Source organism: Acomys minous (assembly GCF_964271855.1).
Source record: "Acomys minous genome assembly, chromosome: 17".
NCBI lineage: Eukaryota > Metazoa > Chordata > Mammalia > Rodentia > Muridae > Acomys > Acomys minous.
In genome coordinates this window covers 74016429-74035062 of record NC_140500.1, presented here as the reverse complement: position 1 = coordinate 74035062, position 18634 = coordinate 74016429, and positions in this window count along the sequence as shown.

Below are 18634 nucleotides of genomic sequence, written 5' to 3'. Positions count from 1 at the left end.
TGTGCCCTTTCTCCGTTCAGCAAAGACATGTGTAGAAGCACAGCGCTAGCAGCAACGACCGTTTCTCGACGTTTTCTAACTCAGGGAACAAGTTGCACACTTCGCAGATGCATTTGAGCAACTTCGTAAGAAGCGGGTTTTTTGCCTAAAGAGACGTGCTTTAGAACACGCTAGTTTTGCCTATTTGCGCAGTAGTACAGATTCTGAGTATGTAACAGGGTTTGATGAAATCAGCATTTCTCTTGCTTCCCTGTGTTTTAGGGAAGCTCAGTTTTAGTCACAGTAGCTCCCACAAGTGTCTCCTTAGCGTGTTCCGATTTCCTTAGAAACAGTGTATTTGCTGGGAGAAAAGTGCATTCCTGTGCCCTTTGACCGTTCAGCAAAGACATGTGTAGAAGCACAGCGGTAGCAGAAACGACCGTTTCTCGATGTTTTCTAACTCAGGGAACAAGTTGCACACTTCGCAGATGCATTTGAGCAACTTCGTAAGAAGCGGGTTTTTTGCCTAAAGAGACGTGCTTTAGAACGCGCTAGTTTTGCCTATTTGCGCAGTAGTACAGATTCTGAGTATGTAACAGGGTTTGATGAAATCAGCATTTCTCTTGCTTCCCTGTGCGTAGGGAAGCTCAGTTTTAGTCACTGTAGCTCCCATAATGGTCTCCTCAGCGTGTTCCCATTTCCTTAGAAACAGTGTATTTGCTGGGAGAAAAGTGCATTCCTGTGCCCTTTGACCGTTCAGCAAAGACATGTGTAGAAGCACAGCGCTAGCAGAAACGACCGTTTCTCGACGTTTTCTAACTCAGGGAACAAGTTGCACACTTCGCAGATGCATTTGAGCAACTTCGTAAGAAGCGGGTTTTTTGCCTAAAGAGACGTGCTTTAGAACGCGCTAGTTTTGCCTATTTGCGCAGTAGTACAGATTCGAAGTATGTAACTGGGTTTGATGAAATCAGCATTTCTCTTGCTTCCCTGTGCGTAGGGAAGCTCAGTTTTAGTCACAGTAGCTCCCACAAGTGTCTCCTTAGCGTGTTCCCATTTCCTTAGTAACAGTGTATTTGCTGGGAGAAAAGTGCATTCCTGTGCCCTTTGACCGTTCAGCAAAGACATGTGTAGAAGCACAGCGCTATCAGAAACGACCGTTTCTCGATGTTTTCTAACTCAGGGAACAAGTTGCATGCTTCACAGATGCATTTGAGCAACTTCGTAAGAAGCGGGTTTTTTGCCTAAAGAGACGTGCTTTAGAAAGCGCTAGTTTTGCCTATTTGCGCAGTAGTACAGATTCTGAGTATGTAACTGGGTTTGATGAAATCAGCATTTCTCTTGCTTCCCTGTGTGTAGGGCAGCTCAGTTTTAGTCACAGTAGCTCCCACAAGTGTCTCCTCAGTGTGTTCCCATTTCCTTAGAAACAGTGTATTTGCTGGGAGAAAAGTGCATTACTCTGCCCTTTGACCGTTCAGCAAAGACATGTGTAGAAGCACAGCGCTGGCAGAAACGACCGTTTCTCGACGTTTTCTAACTCAGGGACCAAGTTGCACATCGCAGATGCATTTGGGCAACTTCGTAAGAAGCGGGTTTTTTGCCTAAAGAGACGTGCTTTAGAACACACTAGTTTTGCCTATTTGCGCAGTGGTACAGATTCTGAGTATGTAACTGGGTTTGATGAAATCAGCATTTCTCTTGCTTCCCTGTGCGTAGGGAAGCTCAGTTTTAGTCACAGTAGCTCCCACAAGTGTCTCCTCAGCGTGTTCCCATTTCCTTTGAAACAGTGTATTTGCTGGGAGAAAAGTGCATTCCTGTGCCCTTTCACCGTTCAGCAAAGACATGTGTAAAAGCACAGCGCTAGCAGAAACGACCATTTCTCGACGTTTTCTAACTCAGGGAACAAGTTGCACACTTCGCAGATGCATTTGAGCAACTTCGTAAGAAGCGGGTTTTTTTCCTAAAGAGATGTGCTTTAGAACACGCTAGTTTTGCCTATTTTCCCAGTGGTACAGATACTGAGTATGTAACTGGGTTTGATGAAATCTGCATTTCTCTTGCTTCCCTGTGCGTAGGGAAGCTCAGTTTTAGTCACAGTAGCTCCCACAAGTGTCTCCTCAGCGTGTTCCCATTTCCTTAGAAACAGTGTATTTGCTGGGAGAGAAGTGCATTCCTGTGCCCTTTCACCGTTCAGCAAAGACATGTGTAGAAGCACAGCGCTACCAGAAACGACCGTTTCTCGACGTTTTCTAACTCAGGGAACAAGTTGCACACTTCGTAGATGCATTTGTGCAACTTCGTAAAAAGCGGGTTTTTTGCCTAAAGAGACGTGCTTTAGAATGCACTAGTTTTGCCTATTTGGGCAGTAGTACAGATTCTGAGTATGTAACTGGGTTTGATGAAATCAGCATTTCTCTTGCTTCCCTGTGCGTAGGGAAGCTCAGTTTTAGTCACAGTAGCTCCCACAAGTGTCTCCTTAGCGTGTTCCCATTTCCTTAGAAACAGTGTATTTGCTGGGAGAAAAGTGCATTCCTGTGCCCTTTGACCGTTCAGCAAAGACATGTGTAGAAGCACAGCGCTAGCAGAAACGACCGTTTCTCGACGTTTTCTAACTCAGGGAACAAGTTGCACACTTCGCAGATGCATTTGAGCAACTTCGTAAGAAGCGGGTTTTTTGCCTAAAGAGACGTGCTTTAGAACGCGCTAGTTTTGCCTATTTGCGCAGTAGTACAGATTCGAAGTATGTAACTGGGTTTGATGAAATCAGCATTTCTCTTGCTTCCCTGTGCGTAGGGAAGCTCAGTTTTAGTCACAGTAGCTCCCACAAGTGTCTCCTTAGCGTGTTCCCATTTCCTTAGTAACAGTGTATTTGCTGGGAGAAAAGTGCATTCCTGTGCCCTTTGACCGTTCAGCAAAGACATGTGTAGAAGCACAGCGCTATCAGAAACGACCGTTTCTCGATGTTTTCTAAATCAGGGAACAAGTTGCACGCTTCACAGATGCATTTGAGCAACTTCGTAAGAAGCGGGTTTTTTGCCTAAAGAGACGTGCTTTAGAAAGCGCTAGTTTTGCCTATTTGCGCAGTAGTACAGATTCTGAGTATGTAACTGGGTTTGATGAAATCAGCATTTCTCTTGCTTCCCTGTGTGTAGGGCAGCTCAGTTTTAGTCACAGTAGCTCCCACAAGTGTCTCCTCAGTGCGTTCCCATTTCCTTAGAAACAGTGTATTTGCTGGGAGAAAAGTGCATTACTCTGCCCTTTGACCGTTCAGCAAAGACATGTGTAGAAGCACAGCGCTGGCAGAAACGACCGTTTCTCGACGTTTTCTAACTCAGGGACCAAGTTGCACATCGCAGATGCATTTGGGCAACTTCGTAAGAAGCGGGTTTTTTGCCTAAAGAGACGTGCTTTAGAACACACTAGTTTTGCCTATTTGCGCAGTGGTACAGATTCTGAGTATGTAACTGGGTTTGATGAAATCAGCATTTCTCTTGCTTCCCTGTGCGTAGGGAAGCTCAGTTTTAGTCACAGTAGCTCCCACAAGTGTCTCCTCAGCGTGTTCCCATTTCCTTTGAAACAGTGTATTTGCTGGGAGAATAGTGCATTCCTGTGCCCTTTCACCGTTCAGCAAAGACATGTGTAGAAGCACAGCGCTAGCAGAAACGACCATTTCTCGACGTTTTCTAACTCAGGGAACAAGTTGCACACTTCGCAGATGCATTTGAGCAACTTCGTAAGAAGCGGGTTTTTTTCCTAAAGAGATGTGCTTTAGAACACGCTAGTTTTGCCTATTTTCCCAGTGGTACAGATACTGAGTATGTAACTGGGTTTGATGAAATCTGCATTTCTCTTGCTTCCCTGTGCGTAGGGAAGCTCAGTTTTAGTCACAGTAGCTCCCACAAGTGTCTCCTCAGCGTGTTCCCATTTCCTTAGAAACAGTGTATTTGCTGGGAGAGAAGTGCATTCCTGTGCCCTTTCACCGTTCAGCAAAGACATGTGTAGAAGCACAGCGCTACCAGAAACGACCGTTTCTCGACGTTTTCTAACTCAGGGAACAAGTTGCACACTTCGTAGATGCATTTGTGCAACTTCGTAAAAAGCGGGTTTTTTGCCTAAAGAGACGTGCTTTAGAATGCACTAGTTTTGCCTATTTGGGCAGTAGTACAGATTCTGAGTATGTAACTGGGTTTGATGAAATCAGCATTTCTCTTGCTTCCCTGTGCGTAGGGAAGCTCAGTTTTAGTCACAGTAGCTCCCACAAGTGTCTCCTTAGCGTGTTCCCATTTCCTTAGAAACAGTGTATTTGCTGGGAGAAAAGTGCATTCCTGTGCCCTTTGACCGTTCAGCAAAGACATGTGTAGAAGCACAGCGCTAGCAGAAACGAACGTTTCTCGACGTTTTCTAACTCAGGGAACAAGTTGCACACTTCGCAGATGCATTTGAGCAACTTCGTAAGAAGCGGGTTTTTTGCCTAAAGAGAAGTGCTTTAGAAAGCGCTAGTTTTGCCTATTTGCGCAGTAGTACAGATTCTGAGTATGTAACTGGGTTTGATGAAATCAGCATTTCTCTTGCTTCCCTGTGCGTAGGGAAGCTCAGTTTTAGTCACAGTAGCTCCCACAAGTGTCTCCTTAGCGTGTTCCAATTTCCTTAGTAACAGTGTATTTGCTGGGAGAAAAGTCCATTCCTGTGCCCTTTGACCGTTCAGCAAAGACATGTGTAGAAGCACAGCGCTATCAGAAACGACCGTTTCTCGATGTTTTCTAACTCAGGGAACAAGTTGCACGCTTCACAGATGCATTTGAGCAACTTCGTAAGAAGCGGGTTTTCTGCCTAAAGAGACGTGCTTTGGAAAGCGCTACGTTTGCCTATTTGCGCAGTAGTACAGATTCTGAGTATGTAACTGGGTTTGATGAAATCAGCATTTCTCTTGCTTCCCTGTGTGTAGGGAAGCTCAGTTTTAGTCACAGTAGCTCCCACAAGTGTCTCCTCAGCGTGTTCCCATTTCCTTAGAAACAGTGTATTTGCTGGGAGAAAAGTGCATTACTCTGCCCTTTGACCGTTCAGCAAAGACATGTGTAGAAGCACAGTGCTAGCAGAAACGACCGTTTCTCGACGTTTTCTAACTCAGGGAACAAGTTGCACATCGCAGATGCATTTGGGCAACTTCGTAAGAAGCGGGTTTTTTGCCTAAAGAGACGTGCTTTAGAACGCACTAGTTTTGCCTATTTGCGCAGTGGTACAGATTCTGAGTATGTAACTGGGTTTGATGAAATCAGCATTTCTCTTGCTTCCCTGTGCGTAGGGAAGCTCAGTTTTAGTCACAGTAGCTCCCACAAGTGTCTCCTCAGCGTGTTCCCATTTCCTTTGAAACAGTGTATTTGCTGGGAGAAAAGTGCATTCCTGTGCCCTTTGACCGTTCAGCAAAGACATGTGTAGAAGCACAGCGCTAGCAGAAACGACCGTTTCTCGACGTTTTCAAACTCAGGGAACAAGTTGCACACTTCGCAGATGCATTTGAGCAACTTCGTAAGAAGCGGGTTTTTTTCCTAAAGAGATGTGCTTTAGAACGCGCTAGTTTTGCCTATTTTCCCAGTGGTACAGATACTGAGTATGTAACTGGGTTAGATGAAATGAGCATTTCTCTTGCTTCCCTGTGCGTAGGGAAGCTCAGTTTTAGTCACAGTAGCTCCCACAAGTGTCTCCTCAGCGTGTTCCCATTTCCTTAGAAACAGTGTATTTGCTGGGAGAAAAGTGCATTCCTGTGCCCTTTCACCGTTCAGCAAAGACATGTGTAGAAGCACAGCGCTAGCAGAAACGACCGTTTCTCGACGTTTTCTAACTCAGGGAACAAGTTGCACACTTCGCAGATGCATTTGAGCAACTTCGTAAGAAGCGGGTTTTTTGCCTAAAGAGACGTGCTTTACAACGCGCTAGTTTTGCCTAATTGCGCAGTAGTACAGATTCTGAGTATGTAACTGGGTTTGATGAAATCAGCATTTCTCTTGCTTCCCGGTGCGTAGGGAAGCTCAGTTTTAGTCACAGTAGCTCCCACAAGTGTCTCCTCAGCGTGTTCCCATTTCCTTAGAAACAGTGTATTTGCTGGGAGAAAAGTGAACTACTGTGCCCTTTGACCGTTCAGCAAAGACATGTGTAGAAGCACAGCGCTAGCAGAAACGACCGTTTCTCGACGTTTTCTAACTCAGGGAACAAGTTGCACACTTCGCAGATGCATTTGAGCAACTTCGTAAGAAGCGGGTTTTTTGCCTCAAGAGACGTGCTTTAGAACGCGCTAGTTTTGCCTATTTGCGCAGTAGTACAGATTCTGAGTATGTAACTGCGTATGATGAAATCAGCATTTCTCTTGCTTCCCTGTGCGTAGGGAAGCTCAGTTTTAGTCACAGTAGCTCCCACAAGTGTCTCCTCAGCGTGTTCCCATTTCCTTAGAAACAGTGTATTTGCTGGGAGAAAAGTGCATTCCTGTGCCCTTTCACCGTTCAGCAAAGACATGTGTAGAAGCACAGCGCTAGCAGAAACGACCGTTTCTCGACGTTTTCTAACTCAGGGAACAAGTTGCACACTTCGCAGATGCATTTGAGCAACTTCGAAAGAAGCGGGTTTTTTGCCTAAAGAGACGTGCTTTAGAACGCGCTAGTTTTGCCTATTTGCGCAGTAGTACAGATTCTGAGTATGTAACAGGGTTTGATGAAATCAGCATTTCTCTTGCTTCCCTGTGCGTAGGGAAGCTCAGTTTTAGTCACTGTAGCTCCCATAAGGGTCTCCTCAGCGTGTTCCCATTTCCTTAGAAACAGTGTATTTGCTGGGAGAAAAGTGCATTCCTGTGCCCTTTGACCGTTCAGCAAAGACATGTGTAGAAGCACAGCGCTAGCAGAAACGACCGTTTCTCGACGTTTTCTAACTCAGGGAACAAGTTGCACACTTCGCAGATGCATTTGAGCAACTTCGTAAGAAGCGGGTTTTTTGCCTAAAGAGACGTGCTTTAGAACGCGCTAGTTTTGCCTGTTTGCGCAGTAGTACAGATTCTGAGTATGTAACTGGGTTTGATGAAATCAGCATTTCTCTTGCTTCCCTGTGCGTAGGGAGGCTCAGTTTTAGTCACAGTAGTTCCCACAAGTGTCTCCTCAGCGTGTTCCCAATTCCTTAGAAACAGTGTATTTGCTGGGAGAAAAGGGCATTATTGTGCCCTTTCACCGTTCAGCAAGGACATGTGTAGAAGCACAGCGCTAGCAGAAACGACCGTTTCTCGACGTTTTCTAACTCAGGGAACTAGTTGCACACTTCGCAGATGCATTTGGGCAACTTCGTAAGAAGCGGGTCTTTTGCCTAAAGAGACGTGCTTTAGAACGCACTAGTTTTGCCTATTTGCGCAGTAGTAGAGATTCTGAGTATGTAACTGGGTTTGATGAAATCAGCATTTCTCTTGCTTCCCTTTGCATAGGGAAGCTCAGTTTTAGTCACAGTAGCTCCCACAAGTGTCTCCTCAGCGTGTTCCCATTTCCTTAGAAACAGTGTATTTGCTGGAAGAAAAGTGCATTACTGTGCCCTATCACCGTTCAGCAAAGACATCTGTAGAAGCACAGTGCTAGCAGAAATGACCGTTTCTCGACGTTTTCTAACTCAGGGAAAAAGTTGCACACTTCGCAGATGCATTTGGGCAACTTCGTAAGAAGCGGGTTTTTTGCCTATAGAGACGTGCTTTACAACGCACTAGTTTTGCCTATTTGCGCAGTAGTACAGATTCTGAGTATGTAACTGGGTTTGATGAAATCAGCATTTCTCTTGCTTCCCTGTGTGTAGGGAAGCTCAGTTTTAGTCACAGTAGCTCCCACAAGTGTCTCCTCAGCGTGTTCCCATTTCCTTAGAAACAGTGTATTTGCTGGGAGAAAAGTGAACTACTGTGCCCTTTGACCGTTCAGCAAAGACATGTGTAGAAGCACAGTGCTAGCAGAAATGACCGTTTCTCGACGTTTTCTAACTCAGGGAACAAGTTGCACATCGCAGATGCATTTGGGCAACTTCGTAAGAAGCGGGTTTTTTGCATAAAGAGACGTGCTTTAGACCGCGCTAGTTTTGCCTATTTTCCCAGTGGTACAGATTCTGAGTATGTAACTGGGTTTGATGAAATCAGCATTTCTCTTGCTTCCCTGTGCGTAGGGAAGCTCAGTTTTAGTCACAGTAGCTCCCACAAGTGTCTCCTCAGCGTGTTCCCATTTCCTGAGAAACAGTGTATTTACTGGGAGAAAAGCGCATTACTGTGCCCTTTCGCCCTTCAGCAAAGACATGTGTAGAAGCACAGCGCTAGCAGAAACGACCGTTTCTCGACATTTTCTAACTCAGGGAACAAGTTGCACACTTCGCAGATGCATTTGTGCAACTTCTTAAGAAGCGGTTTTTTTGCCTAAAGAGACGTGCTTTACAACGCGCTAGTTTTGCCTATTTGCGCAGTATACAGATTCTGAGCATGTAACTGGGTTTGATGAAATCAGCATTTCTCTTGCTTCACTGTGCGTAGCGAAGCTCAGTTTTAATCACAGTAGCTCCCACAAGTGTCTCCTCAGCGTGTTCCCATTTCCTTAGAAACAGTGTATTTGCTGGGAGAAAAGTGCATTCCTGTGCCCTTTGACCGTTCAGCAAAGACATGTGTAGGAGCACAGCGCTGGCAGAAACGACCGTTTCTCGACGTTTTTTAACTCAGGGAACAAGTTGCACACTTCGCAGATGCATTTGAGCAACTTCGTAAGAAGCGGGTTTTTTGCCTCAAGAGACGTGCTTTAGAATGCGCTAGTTTTGCCTATTTGCGCAGTAGTACAGATTCTGAGTATGTAACTGGGTTTGATGAAATCAGCATTTCTCTTGCTTCCCTGTGAGTAGGGAAGCTCAGTTTTAGTCACAGTAGCTCCCACAAGTGTCTCCTCAGCGTGTTCCCATTTACTTAGAAACAGTGTATTTGCTGGGAGAAAAGTGCTTTACTGTGCCCTTTCACCGTTCAGCAAAGACATGTGTAGAAGCACAGCGCTAGCAGAAACGACCGTTTCTCGACGTTTTCTAACTCAGGGAACAAGTTGCACACTTCACAGATGCAGTTGAGCAACTTCGTAAGAAGCAGGTTTTTTGCCTAAAGAGACTTGCTTTAGATCGCGCTAGTTTTGCCTATTTGCGCAGTAGTACAGATTCTGAGTATGTAACTGGGTTTGATGAAATCAGCATTTCTCTTGCTTCCCTGTGCGTAGGGAAGCTCAGTTTTAGTCACAGTAGCTCCCACAAGTGTCTCCTCAGCGTGTTCCCATTTCCTTAGAAACAGTGTATTGGCTGGGAGAAAAGTGCATTACTGTGCCCTTTGACCGTTCAGCAAAGACATGTGTAGAAGCACAGCGCTAGCAGAAACGACCGTTCCTCGACGTTTTCTAACTCAGGGAACAAGTTGCACACTTCGTAGAGGCATTTGTGCAACTTCGTAAAAAGCGGGTTTTTTGCCTAAAGAGACGTGCTTTAGAATGCACTAGTTTTGCCTATTTGCGCAGTAGTACAGATTCTGAGTATGTAACTGGGTTTGATGAAATCAGCATTTCTCTTGCTTCCCTGTGCGTAGGGAAGCTCAGTTTTAGTCACAGTAGCTCCCACAAGTGTCTCCTCAGCGTGTTCCCATTTCCTTAGAAAGAGTGTATTTGCTGGTAGAAAAGTGCATTACTGTGCCCTTTGACCATTCAGCAAAGACATGTGTAGAAGCACAGCGCTAGCAGAAACGACCGTTTCTCGACGTTTTCTAACTCAGGGAACAAGTTGCACACTTCGCAGATGCATTTGAGCAACTTCGTAAGAAGCGGGTTTTTTGCCTAAAGAGACGTGCTTTAGAACGCGCTAGTTTTGCCTATTTGCGCAGTAGTACAGATTCTGAGTATGTAACTGGGTTTGATGAAATCAGCATTTCTCTTGCTTCCCTGTGTGTAGGGAAGCTCAGTTTTAGTCACAGTAGCTCCCACAAGTGTCTCCTCAGCGTGTTCCCATTTCCTTAGAAACAGTGTATTTGCTGGGAGAAAAGTACATTACTCTGCCCTTTGACCGTTCAGCAAAGACATGTGTAGAAGCACAGTGCTAGCAGAAATGAACGTTTCTCGACGTTTTCTAACTCAGGGAACAAGTTGCACATCGCAGATGCATTTGGGCAACTTCGTAAGAAGCGGGTTTTTTGGGTAAAGAGACGTGCTTTAGAACGCGCTAGTTTTGCCTATTTTCCCAGTGGTACAGATTCTGAGTATGTAACTGGGTTTGATGTAATCAGCATTTCTCTTGCTTCCCTGTGCGTAGGGAAGCTCAGTTTTAGTCACAGTAGCTCCCACAAGTGTCTCCTCAGCGTGTTCCCATTTCCTTAGAAACAGTGTATTTACTGGGAGAAAAGTGCATTACTGTGCCCTTTCGCCCTTCAGCAAAGACATGTGTAGAAGCACAGCGCTAGCAGAAACGACCGTTTCTCGACGTTTTCTAACTCAGGGAACAAGTTGCACACTTCGCAGATGCATTTGAGCAACTTCGAAAGAAGCGGGTTTTTTGCCTAAAGAGACGTGCTTTACAACGCGCTAGTTTTGCCTATTTGCGCGGTAGTACAGATTCTGAGTATGTAACTGGGTTTGATGAAATCAGCATTTGTCTTGCTTCACTGTGCGTAGGGAAGCTCAGTTTTAATCACAGTAGCTCCCAAAAGTGTCTCCTCAGCGTGTTCCCATTTCCTTAGAAACAGTGTATTTGCTGGGAGAAAAGTGCATTCCTGTGCCCTTTGACCGTTCAGCAAAGACATGTGTAGAAGCACAGCGCTAGCCGAAACGACCGTTTCTCGACGTTTTCTAACTCAGGGAACAAGTTGCACACTTCGCAGATGCATTTGAGCAACTTCGAAAGAAGCGGGTTTTTTGCCTAAAGAGACGTGCTTTAGAACGCGCTAGTTTTGCCTATTTGCGCAGTAGTACAGATTCTGAGTATGTAACTGGGTTTGATGAAATCAGCATTTCTCTTGCTTCACTGTGCGTAGGGAAGCTCAGTTTTAATCACAGTAGCTCCCACAAGTGTCTCCTCAGCGTGTTCCCATTTCCTTAGAAACAGTGTATTTGCTGGGAGAAAAGTGCATTCCTGTGCCCTTTGACCGTTCAGCAAAGACATGTGTAGAAGCACAGCGCTAGCCGAAACGACCGTTTCTCGACGTTTTCTAACTCAGGGAACAAGTTGCACACTTCGCAGATGCATTTGAGCAACTTCGAAAGAAGCGGGTTTTTTGCCTCAAGAGACGTGCTTTAGAACGCGCTAGTTTTGCCTATTTGCGCAGTAGTACAGATTCTGAGTATGTAACTGGGTTTGATGAAATCAGCATTTCTCTTGCTTCCCTGTGCGTAGGGAAGCTCAGTTTTAGTCACAGTAGCTCCCACAAGTGTCTCCTCAGCGTGTTCCCATTTCCTTAGAAACAGTGTATTTGCTGGGAGAAAAGTGCATTCCTGTGCCCTTTGACCATTCAGCAAAGACATGTGTAGAAGCACAGCGCTAGCAGAAACGACCGTTTCTCGACGTTTTCTAACTCAGGGAACAAGTTGCACACTTCGCAGATGCATTTGAGCAACTTCGTAAGAAGCGGGTTTTTTGCCTCAAGAGACGTGCTTTAAAACGCGCTAGTTTTGCCTATTTGCGCAGTAGTACAGATTCTGAGTATGTAACTGGGTTTGATGAAATCAGCATTTCTCTTGCTTCCCTGTGCGTAGGGAAGCTCAGTTTTAGTCACAGTAGCTCCCACAAGTGTCTCCTCAGCGTGTTCCCATTTCCTTAGAAACAGTGTATTTGCTGGGAGAAAAGTGCATTCCTGTGCCCTTTGACCGTTCAGCAAAGACATGTGTAGAAGCACAGCGCTGGCAGAAACGACCGTTTCTCGACGTTTTCTAACTCAGGGAACAAGTTGCACACTTCGCAGATGCATTTGAGCAACTTCGTAAGAAGCGGGTTTTTTGCCTCAAGAGACGTGCTTTAGAATGCGCTAGTTTTGCCTATTTGTGCAGTAGTACAGATTCTGAGTATGTAACTGGGTTTGATGAAATCAGCATTTCTCTTGCTTCACTGTGCGTAGGGAAGCTCAGTTTTAATCACAGTAGCTCCCACAAGTGTCTCCTCAGCGTGTTCCCATTTCCTTAGAAACAGTGTATTTGCTGGGAGAAAAGTGCATTCCTGTGCCCTTTGACCGTTCAGCAAAGACATGTGTAGAAGCACAGCGCTAGCCGAAACGACCGTTTCTCGACGTTTTCTAACTCAGGGAACAAGTTGCACACTTCGCAGATGCATTTGAGCAACTTCGAAAGAAGCGGGTTTTTTGCCTAAAGAGACGTGCTTTAGAACGCGCTAGTTTTGCCTATTTGCGCAGTAGTACAGATTCTGAGTATGTAACTGGGTTTGATGAAATCAGCATTTCTCTTGCTTCCCGGTGCGTAGGGAAGCTCAGTTTTAATCACAGTAGCTCCCACAAGTGTCTCCTCAGCGTGTTCCCATTTCCTTAGAAACAGTGTATTTGCTGGGAGAAAAGTGCATTCCTGTGCCCTTTGACCGTTCAGCAAAGACATGTGTAGAAGCACAGCGCTAGCCGAAACGACCGTTTCTCGACGTTTTCTAACTCAGGGAACAAGTTGCACACTTCGCAGATGCATTTGAGCAACTTCGAAAGAAGCGGGTTTTTTGCCTCAAGAGACGTGCTTTAGAACGCGCTAGTTTTGCCTATTTGCGCAGTAGTACAGATTCTGAGTATGTAACTGGGTTTGATGAAATCAGCATTTCTCTTGCTTCCCTGTGCGTAGGGAAGCTCAGTTTTAGTCACAGTAGCTCCCACAAGTGTCTCCTCAGCGTGTTCCCATTTCCTTAGAAACAGTGTATTTGCTGGGAGAAAAGTGCATTCCTGTGCCCTTTGACCATTCAGCAAAGACATGTGTAGAAGCACAGCGCTAGCAGAAACGACCGTTTCTCGACGTTTTCTAACTCAGGGAACAAGTTGCACACTTCGCAGATGCATTTGAGCAACTTCGTAAGAAGCGGGTTTTTTGCCTCAAGAGACGTGCTTTAAAACGCGCTAGTTTTGCCTATTTGCGCAGTAGTACAGATTCTGAGTATGTAACTGGGTTTGATGAAATCAGCATTTCTCTTGCTTCCCTGTGCGTAGGGAAGCTCAGTTTTAGTCACAGTAGCTCCCACAAGTGTCTCCTCAGCGTGTTCCCATTTCCTTAGAAACAGTGTATTTGCTGGGATAAAAGTGCATTCCTGTGCCCTTTGACCGTTCAGCAAAGACATGTGTAGAAGCACAGCGCTGGCAGAAACGACCGTTTCTCGACGTTTTCTAACTCAGGGAACAAGTTGCACACTTCGCAGATGCATTTGAGCAACTTCGTAAGAAGCGGGTTTTTTGCCTCAAGAGACGTGCTTTAGAATGCGCTAGTTTTGCCTATTTGTGCAGTAGTACAGATTCTGAGTATGTAACTGGGTTTGATGAAATCAGCATTTCTCTTGCTTCCCTGTGCGTAGGGAAGCTCAGTTTTAGTCACAGTAGCTCCCACAAGTGTCTCCTCAGCGTGTTCCCATTTCCTTAGAAACAGTGTATTTGCTGGGAGAAAAGTGCTTTACTGTGCCCTTTCACCGTTCAGCAAAGACATGTGTAGAAGCACAGCGCTAGCAGAAACGACCGTTTCTCGACGTTTTCTAACTCAGGGAACAAGTTGCACACTTCACAGATGCAGTTGAGCAACTTCGTAAGAAGCGGGTTTTTTGCCTAAAGAGACTTGCTTTAGAACGCGCTAGTTTTGCCTATTTGCACAGTAGTACAGATTCTGAGTATGTAACTGGGTTTGATGAAATCAGCATTTCTCTTGCTTCCCTGTGCGTAGGGAAGCTCAGTTTTAGTCACAGTAGCTCCCACAAGTGTCTCCTCAGCGTGTTCCCATTTCCTTAGAAACAGTGTATTGGCTGGGAGAAAAGTGAACTACTGTGCCCTTTGACCGTTCAGCAAAGACATGTGTAGAAGAACAGCGCTAGCAGAAACGACCGTTTCTCCACGTTTTCTAACTCAGGGAACAAGTTGCACACTTCGCAGATGCATTTGAGCAACTTCGTAAGAAGCGGGTTTTTTGCCTCAAGAGACGTGCTTTAGAACGCGCTAGTTTTGCCTATTTGCGCAGTAGTACAGATTCTGAGTATGTAACTGGGTTTGATGAAATCAGCATTTCTCTTGCTTCCCTGTGCGTAGGGAAGCTCAGTTTTAGTCACAGTAGCTCCCACAAGTGTCTCCTCAGCGTGTTCCCATTTCCTTAGAAACAGTGTATTTGCTGGGAGAAAAGTGCATTACTGTGCCCTTTCACCGTTCAGCAAAGACATGTGTAGAAGCACATCAATAGCAGAAACGACCGTTTCTCGACGTTTTCTATCTCAGGGAACAAGTTGCACACTTCGCAGATGCATTTGGCCAACTTCCTAAGAAGCGGGTTTTTTGCCTAAAGAGACGTGCTTTAGAAGGCGCTAGTTTTGCCTATTTACGCAGTACTACAGATTCTGAGTATGTAACTGTGTTTGATGAAATCAGCATTTGTCTTGCTTCGCTGTGTGTAGGGAAGCTCAGTTTTAGTCACAGTAGCTCCCACACATGTCTCCTCAGCGTGTTCCCATTTTCTTAGAAACAGTGTATTTGCTGGGAGAAAAGTGCATTCCTGTGCCCTTTGACCGTTCAGCAAAGACATATGTAGAAGCACAGCGCCAGCAGAAACGACCGTTTCTCGACGTTTTCTAACTCAGGGAACAAGTTGCACACTTCGCAGATGCATTTGGCCAACTTCGTAAGAAGCGGGGTTTTTTGCCTAAAGAGACGTGCTTTAGAACGCACTAGGTTTGCCTATTTGCGCAGTAGTACAGATTCTGAGTATGTAACTGGATTTGATGAAATCAGCATTTCTCTTGCTTCCCTGTGCGTAGGGAAGCTCAGTTTTAGTCACAGTAGCTCCCACAAGTGTCTCCTCAGCGTGTTCCCATTTCCTTAGAAACAGTGTGTTTGCTGGGAGAAAAGTACATTCCTGTGCCCTTTCACAGTTCAGCAAAGACATGTGTAGAAGCACAGCGCTAGCAGAAACGACCGTTTCTCGACGTTTTCTAACTCAGGGAACAAGTTGCACACTTCGCAGATGCATTTGAGCAACTTCGTAAGAAGCGGGTTTTTTGCCTCAAGAGACGTGCTTTAGAACGCGCTAGTTTTGCCTATTTGCGCAGTAGTACAGATTCTGAGTATGTAACTGGGTTTGATGAAATCAGCATTTCTCTTGCTTCCCTGTGCGTAGGGAAGCTCAGTTTTAGTCACAGTAGCTCCCACACATGTCTCCTCAGCGTGTTCCCATTTTCTTAGAAACAGTGTATTTGCTGGGAGAAAAGTGCATTCCTGTGCCCTTTGACCGTTCAGCAAAGACATGTGTAGAAGCACAGCGCCGGCAGAAACGACCGTTTCTCGACGTTTTCTAACTCAGGGAACAAGTTGCACACTTCGCAGATGCATTTGAGCAACTTCGTAAGAAGCGGGTTTTTTGGCTAAAGAGACGTGCTTTAGAATGCGCTAGTTTTGCCTATTTGCGCAGTAGTACAGATTCTGAGTATGTAACTGGGTTTGATGAAATCAGCATTTCTCTTGCTTCCCTGTGCGTAGGGAAGCTCAGTTTTAGTCACCGTAGCTCCCACAAGTCTCCTCAGCGTGTTCCCATTTCCTTAGAAACAGTGTATTTGCTGGGAGAAAAGTGCATTCCTGTGCCCTTTCACCGTTCAGCAAAGACATGTGTAGAAGCACAGCGCTAGCAGAAACGACCGTTTCTCGACGTTTTCTAACTCAGGGAACAAGTTGCACACTTCGCAGATGCATTTGTGCAACTTCGTAAAAAGCGGGTTTTTTGCCTAAAGAGACGTGCTTTAGAATGCGCTAGTTTTGCCTATTTGCGCAGTAGTACAGATTCTGAGTATGTAACTGGGTTTGATGAAATCAGCATTTCTCTTGCTTCCCTGTGCGTAGGGAAGCTCAGTTTTAGTCACAGTAGCTCCCACAAGTGTCTCCTCAGCGTGTTCCCATTTCCTTAGAAACAGTGTATTTGCTGGGAGAAAAGTGCATTCCTGTGCCCTTTGACCGTTCAGCAAAGACATATGTAGAAGCACAGCGCCAGCAGAAACGACCGTTTCTCGACGTTTTCTAACTCAGGGAACAAGTTGCACACTTCGCAGATGCATTTGGCCAACTTTGTAAGAAGCGGGGTTTTTTGCCTAAAGAGACGTGCTTTAGAACGCACTAGGTTTGCCTATTTGCGCAGTAGTACAGATTCTGAGTATGTAACTGGATTTGATGAAATCAGCATTTCTCTTGCTTCCCTGTGCGTAGGGAAGCTCAGTTTTAGTCACAGTAGCTCCCACAAGTGTCTCCTCAGCGTGTTCCCATTTCCTTAGAAACAGTGTGTTTGCTGGGAGAAAAGTACATTCCTGTGCCCTTTCACAGTTCAGCAAAGACATGTGTAGAAGCACAGCGCTAGCAGAAACGACCGTTTCTCGACGTTTTCTAACTCAGGGAACAAGTTGCACACTTCGCAGATGCATTTGAGCAACTTCGTAAGAAGCGGGTTTTTTGCCTCAAGAGACGTGCTTTAGAACGCGCTAGTTTTGCCTATTTGCGCAGTAGTACAGATTCTGAGTATGTAACTGGGTTTGATGAAATCAGCATTTCTCTTGCTTCCCTGTGCGTAGGGAAGCTCAGTTTTAGTCACAGTAGCTCCCACACATGTCTCCTCAGCGTGTTCCCATTTTCTTAGAAACAGTGTATTTGCTGGGAGAAAAGTGCATTCCTGTGCCCTTTGACCGTTCAGCAAAGACATGTGTAGAAGCACAGCGCCGGCAGAAACGACCGTTTCTCGACGTTTTCTAACTCAGGGAACAAGTTGCACACTTCGCAGATGCATTTGAGCAACTTCGTAAGAAGCGGGTTTTTTGGCTAAAGAGACGTGCTTTAGAATGCGCTAGTTTTGCCTATTTGCGCAGTAGTACAGATTCTGAGTATGTAACTGGGTTTGATGAAATCAGCATTTCTCTTGCTTCCCTGTGCGTAGGGAAGCTCAGTTTTAGTCACAGTAGCTCCCACAAGTGTCTCCTCAGCGTGTTCCCATTTCCTTAGAAACAGTGTATTTGCTGGGAGAAAAGTGCATTCCTGTGCCCTTTCACCGTTCAGCAAAGACATGTGTAGAAGCACAGCGCTAGCAGAAACGACCGTTTCTCGACGTTTTCTAACTCAGGGAACAAGTTGCACACTTCGCAGATGCATTTGAGCAACTTCGAAAGAAGCGGGTTTTTTGCCTAAAGAGACGTGCTTTAGAACGCGCTAGTTTTGCCTATTTGCGCAGTAGTACAGATTCTGAGTATGTAACTGGGTTTGATGAAATCAGCATTTCTCTTGCTTCACTGTGCGTAGGGAAGCTCAGTTTTAATCACAGTAGCTCCCACAAGTGTCTCCTCAGCGTGTTCCCATTTCCTTAGAAACAGTGTATTTGCTGGGAGAAAAGTGCATTCCTGTGCCCTTTGACCGTTCAGCAAAGACATGTGTAGAAGCACAGCGCTAGCCGAAACGACCGTTTCTCGACGTTTTCTAACTCAGGGAACAAGTTGCACACTTCGCAGATGCATTTGAGCAACTTCGAAAGAAGCGGGTTTTTTGCCTAAAGAGACGTGCTTTAGAACGCGCTAGTTTTGCCTATTTGCGCAGTAGTACAGATTCTGAGTATGTAACTGGGTTTGATGAAATCAGCATTTCTCTTGCTTCACTGTGCGTAGGGAAGCTCAGTTTTAATCACAGTAGCTCCCACAAGTGTCTCCTCAGCGTGTTCCCATTTCCTTAGAAACAGTGTATTTGCTGGGAGAAAAGTGCATTCCTGTGCCCTTTGACCGTTCAGCAAAGACATGTGTAGAAGCACAGCGCTAGCCGAAACGACCGTTTCTCGACGTTTTCTAACTCAGGGAACAAGTTGCACACTTCGCAGATGCATTTGAGCAACTTCGAAAGAAGCGGGTTTTTTGCCTCAAGAGACGTGCTTTAGAACGCGCTAGTTTTGCCTATTTGCGCAGTAGTACAGATTCTGAGTATGTAACTGGGTTTGATGAAATCAGCATTTCTCTTGCTTCCCTGTGCGTAGGGAAGCTCAGTTTTAGTCACAGTAGCTCCCACAAGTGTCTCCTCAGCGTGTTCCCATTTCCTTAGAAACAGTGTATTTGCTGGGAGAAAAGTGCATTCCTGTGCCCTTTGACCATTCAGCAAAGACATGTGTAGAAGCACAGCGCTAGCAGAAACGACCGTTTCTCGACGTTTTCTAACTCAGGGAACAAGTTGCACACTTCGCAGATGCATTTGAGCAACTTCGTAAGAAGCGGGTTTTTTGCCTCAAGAGACGTGCTTTAAAACGCGCTAGTTTTGCCTATTTGCGCAGTAGTACAGATTCTGAGTATGTAACTGGGTTTGATGAAATCAGCATTTCTCTTGCTTCCCTGTGCGTAGGGAAGCTCAGTTTTAGTCACAGTAGCTCCCACAAGTGTCTCCTCAGCGTGTTCCCATTTCCTTAGAAACAGTGTA